The sequence below is a fragment of the Musca domestica genome, unplaced genomic scaffold (genome assembly GCF_030504385.1).
Source record: "Musca domestica strain aabys unplaced genomic scaffold, Musca_domestica.polishedcontigs.V.1.1 11, whole genome shotgun sequence".
Lineage (NCBI taxonomy): Eukaryota > Metazoa > Arthropoda > Insecta > Diptera > Muscidae > Musca > Musca domestica.
In genome coordinates this window covers 19,778,135-19,784,233 of record NW_026712133.1, presented here as the reverse complement: position 1 = coordinate 19,784,233, position 6,099 = coordinate 19,778,135, and the positions used below count along the sequence as shown (strand labels likewise).

Here is a 6,099-nt window from a genome sequence, read left to right as displayed (position 1 = left end):
TAAAAGAAATTGATGTTAGTAGTTCCGCATATAAGATAGGAACTGCTGGACTGATTTTCACAATTCTCGTCAATTCGGAATGGTCTCTTGCCAGAAAAGTATAAGATCAATGAAAATCGCAGAAAGCAAATAGAGCTTCATTGTCCGTTTGAAGGCCACAATTCGTGCCAAAAATGACCAATTCGAAAAAATCTTATTCAAAACTTATGTTAAAATTTGATGCTATTTCCGACATATTTTGCTTTTATTCAATAAAACTTACAAAAAAAAAAAAAAAAAAAAAAAAACAAGTTAAAAAGCAGTAAGTTCGGCCGGGTCGAACTTTGAATACCCTCCCCCATTTGGAACAAATTTGGAAATTTTCAAAAAATAAAATCCGTTAAAAATTAAAATCTTAAAAATACCGAATAAAGCCGTTACATTGGGGTCTCTACGACGTGAACCTACATATGCTTTGTTTGTCATAAGTCATTACCAGATTCAAATTCAATACTTGAAATACACGGTGAATAATGAGCTAAAAGCATCAAAATACCGTATATAGGGAGGTACCGTTATATCGGAGCTATGCGAAGACCTAGACCTGCATGTGCAATTTTTTGTAACAGGCTGTAGCATCCATTACGAACTTCACGTACGACATATCAAACAATTTCGGTGAGTATTGTACATAAAATCGTTAAAATGTCGAATATAGGGACGTACTGATATAGGGGCCTACACGAAGACCTGGACCTGCGTGTACAATTTTCTGTCACAGACTGTAGCTCCCATTACGAACTATAAATATGTAATTTGAAACTACTCCGGTGAATAATGTCGCCAAAATCATCAAAATACCGAATATCCGGAAGTACCGTTATATGGGGGCTATATGATAATGTGTACCTACATGACCCATTTACGAACTTAACCTGCCTACTGGAAAAATAAACATATGTGCCAAATTTTAGCCTTCTATCTTAATTCGTTCGATAGATAGCGTGATTACAACAGACATACAAACGGACATCACTAAATCGACTTAGAATTTTATGCTGATCAAGAGGAGTTACAAACGGAATGACAAAGTTAATATACCCTCCTTGGTATGGTGGAGGGCATAAAAATGTAAAAATTATGGCGTTTGAGTTAGTTGCAGATTTTTACCTCACCCTATATCTGGGGGCTCTATCCAAATCTGATTCGATCGCGATAAAATTTGACAGAGGTGTTTTTGAGCTCCATAAGTTATATTATGCCAAGTGTCATTGCTGTACACAAAATCGAATGTAGAATATGTATGGGAGCTATAGTTATATCTGAACCGATATTCACCAAACTTAAAGTACCTACTTATGGGCTAAATTCGGCCAAATATGCCAATATACATCCTATGTGGACGAATATATAACATATGACGCACAATAAAATTGAAATAAATAATAAAATATATCTAAATTTGGAACGATCGACACCAATTTCCATAGGGTTTGTCCTGGGGCCATACAAATGATTGGTGGAAAATTTCGTGTAAATCAGACTATAAATACGACCTGCACTTTGTTTACAAAAATACATGTAATCGACTCAGAATATGATTCTATAAAAATCATTAAAAGGAACTATGGGTCCATTTCGTTTCCTTCGAACAAATGCACAAATATATAAAGCGTTGTGAATGTATCGATGTATTGTGAATGAAGTTGGCACTACATAATATTCATCTTGAGTATTAACTTTGATCTATATGTTTTCATACCCTACACCACATAGTGGTAAGGGTATTATGTCTTTGTGCATTTGTTTGTAACATGGAGAAGGAAACGAGATAGACCCATAGTTACTTTGAGAACCTTCATAGAATCACTTTCTGAGTCGATTTATGCATGTCAGTCCGTCTGTCCGTCCGTCCGTCTGTCCATGTATTCTTGTGAACAAAATGCAGGTCGCATTTATTATCCGATTGAGATGAAATTTTCCAAACAATATTTTTTTGGCCCAAGGACGAACCCTATTGAAATTGGTGAGAATCGGATCAAATTTAGATATAGCTCCCATATATATCTTCATCCGATTTCGGGTTAAATGAGCACCAAATGTCCACTATCAGTCCAAATTACCTGAATTTTGGCACACCCAACCGAGTTCGGTCTAGAAGCAAGTGTATGAAATTTGGAGAAAATCGGTTCAGATATAGCTATACCTCCCATATATATCTTTCATCCGATTTGATCTTTAAGTCCCTCACATTCCTACTATGCACTCCACAACCGTGATATTTGGTCCCAGGTATTAGATGGGGCATAGAAATAGCTGTTTTAAATTTTATCGAAATCGGTTCAGATTTGGATATAGCTCCCATATATATCTTCATCCGATTTCGGGTTAATTGACCACCAAATGGCCAATATCAGCCCAAATGGCCCGAATTTTGGCACATGTGACCGAGATTAGCCTTAAAGCAAATACAACAAATTTGGTTCAGAAACAGCTATAGCTCCCATATATATGTTTTATCCGATTTGGTGTTTAAGCCTCTCACATTCGTAATATGCACTCCATAAGAATGATATTTGGTACCAGATATTAGATACAGCCCATAAATAGCTGTTTGTAATTTTATCGAAATCGGTTGAGATTTGGATATAGCTCCCATATATATCTTTTTCCGATTTCGGGTTAATTGTGCACCAAATGGCCGATATAAGTCCAAATGGACTGAATTTTAGTACATCGGACCAAATTCAGCCTAGAAGCAAGTATATCAAATTTAGTGAAAATCGGTTCAGATATAGATATAGCAACCATATATATGTTTCATCCGTGTTTTAGTCCCATACATTCGTAATATTCACTCCACAACCGTGATATTTGGTACCAGGTATTAGATGGAGCACAGGTATAGCTGTTTTAAATTTTATCGAAATCGGTTCAGATTTGGATATAGCTCCCATATATATCTTCATCCGATTTAGGGTTAAATGTGCACTAAATGGCCAATATCAGCCCATTCGTACATAAGGCCGAATTCAGTCTAGGAACTAATACGTAAAATTTGGAGAAACCCGGTTCAGAGATAGCTATAGTTCGTAAAATGCACGATAGAATTAGATAGATTTTGATTTTGTACCAAATATCTCATAGAGCTCTGAAATGCCCTGTATAAACCTTTTTACGCTCTACGAAATATGCATAGTGGTGTAGGGTATCATATAGTCGGCCCCGCCCGAATTTTGAGCTTTCCTTACTGGTTTGAGATAACAAAGGTTATTTTAAGGAAAAAATGCCTATTTGCACTAAATACAATATCCTTTATTCTTTAATGTGGCAAGTGTCTAATCCGTAGTCTTCCCTCCTTAACCATTATTGCTGGTAATTTGCAAATTTGTTTTACTCGTCTGCAGATGTTCGTAATATTACGAATGGCATTTCTCAGAAAATGGGATACATATCCATACATTTCTTAATACAGGTAGAATACAATTAATACTCAGTTACCTGGAACTGTTTATAAAATTTGTGAGTCTTCCGAGGTAAACGACATTTCCAAGCTGACACCGTGTTAGGTTACACCACTGCAAAGAGAATGACAAAAATTTTAAACCTAATTGTAATTTACTAAAAAAAAATTAATAATGACTTAAAATAACCTTTATATTTCTTTTTCAGTTGCTGATTATATTTTCATTGTTTGTCAGCGTGATGACTCAACGTCATGGCCAACGACCCCACTATAGCCATGTGAATAATCACAAAATCGGATTAAGTCGTCCCCCAGTACAATATAGCGGCCATCACATTGTGCTACAAGGTCCAGTAGGTCGTCCCAGAGGCAATTTTGGAAGTCCACGGAGTTTTTCGGTAAATCGACCACGTCAATCTAGCCTCCATGACGCACGCATGGAGTACAGAAAGCAGAATCTATAGCTTTAACTTCCAAGGGAATAGTAATTTTGTCAATAAAATTAAGTCTTTAAATTGTAATTAATTGTATTTATTTTAAAAGTGATATTATAAGTTAGGGGCCGTAGAACATTTTAAAGTTAAACCAGTAAGGAAAAGTCATAAGCCGGGCGGGGCCGACTTTATGATACCCTACCCCACTACGCATATTTAGTAGAGCTCCTGTAAAAAAATAATTTACTTTAAGTAGATCATACCACATGTCAACATTTTTGCTTTCAGAGGGAACTAATGTATGGGAGGCATATCCAATTCTGAATCGATATTCATTAATTTAGCGGAGACATTTTAACCTTTTATGCCAAATAGCATTGCTATAGAGTGTAGGATATCAATTCGAGAAGGATTATATTAAAACCAGTAAAGGAAGTCGGCCCGCCCGACTTTATGCTACCCTACACCACTTTGCTAATTTAGTAGAGCTCCACATATCAATTAAAAGGTTTTTTGGGAGAATTTAATCATACACGCTATGATTATAATTATTATTTAAAGTTCAAAGGAGTAAATATGCCGAAGCATTTGTATTTTTTAAATTCGGACTTTTATTGCCCATTTGGTGCAAAATTAATTTGAAATCAGATAAAGATATATATGGGAGCTATATCCAAATCTGAACCGATCTCTATAAAATTTGGCAAAGATATTTCTGAGCTGCTATTTCTGCTATAGCTTTATCTGAACCGATCTTCTCCAAATTTGGCATGGTAGCTTCTAGACTCAATTCGGTCGCATGTGCCAAATTCCATCCCGTTTGGGCAAAAATTAGACGTTTGGTGCACAATAAAGTGTAAATCGGACGAAGTTATATATGGGCGCTATATCCAAATCTGAACCGATCTCGATAAAATTTAGCAAAGGTATTATTGAGCTGCATTTGATATATTTCCCCAAATATAGTTGTTACAGAATGCATATTACGGCTGCGGAGGACAAAAATAACAAATCGGATGAACAATATATATGGGTGCTATAGCTATATATGAACCGATTTCGATCAAATTTGGCATACGTATTTTCAGGCCTGATTTGGTTGTATGTGCATAATTCCATACTATTCGGGCTGATATTACACGTTTGGTGCACAATCTGCAAAATATATATATGGAAGCTATCTAAAGTTTTACCGATTATCTCCAATTTCAATAGAGTTCGTCCTTGGTCCAAACAAATGTTGTTTGGAAAATTTCATCTCAATCGGATAATAAATGCGACCGACATTTTGTTCACAAGAATACATGGACACGGACAGACGGACTGACATGCATAAATAAACTCAGAAAGTGATTCCATGCAGATCCTCAAAAGTAACTAAGGGTCTATCTCGCTTCCTTCTCCATGTTACAAACAGATGTACAAAAACATAATACCCCTACCACTATGTGGTGTAGGGTATAAAAATATATTGGAGCCGAATTCCACAAAATGGGAACGTACGTCCCGAAATTCATGTAAATTCATTTGGGCTGAAATTAGCCATTATTTGCCCAAAAAACCTGAAATCGGATTAAGGGTATATAGAGGAGCTATATCCAAATCTCAGCCGTTCTCAATAAAATTTGGCAAAGGTATTTCTGAGCTCTTTAAGATATCTGGTAACACATCATGGCTTTAAAGTAGTCACTATTTGGGAACTACAACCAACCCTGAATCGATTTTCAACAAATTTGACGGAGGCTTTTGATAGTCTAGTATATAAATAACATTGCTATATAGTGCATGATATGAGTTCGATAAGCATTATATTAAAGACTATTTATTGGAGCAATATATATACCGGACCAAGTTTCACAAAATGGTGCACAATAAACCTGAAATCAGCTTAAGATATATATGGATGCTTTATGTCTCGTACCATCACTCGTTACCGTGATACTGGTAGCGTAGCGCGACGTCAAGGAAGTGGACGGAAGAAAACAGCAACATCAGCAGAAATGGTTCGTCGCAGTAACAGAAACATGGCACGTGAGCTGAACATATCGCAATATTCCAATCGGCAAATATTGACAAATGAGCTCGGGGTAAAGCCATTGAAATTCCAAAAGTGCAAGAACGTACACCGCAACAGAAAGAAAATAGACTCAAAAGAGCTAAAGAGTTACTTCGCTTGGCCGAAAGTGGTGAACTGCCGAATTTGGTTTTCTCTGATGATAA

The 6,099-nt window shown here is 36.2% G+C and overlaps 1 long non-coding RNA gene across 1 annotated transcript; it reads left to right on the top strand.

The window, feature by feature from the left end:
• The first annotated feature begins 3,506 nt into the window (after positions 1–3,506).
• LOC131805854 (uncharacterized) lies at positions 3,507–3,966 on the top strand. Its single transcript, XR_009343860.1, has 2 exons — positions 3,507–3,592; positions 3,652–3,966. It is a non-coding gene; the product is annotated as an uncharacterized LOC131805854 (long non-coding RNA).
• Positions 3,967–6,099: the final 2,133 nt, after the last annotated feature.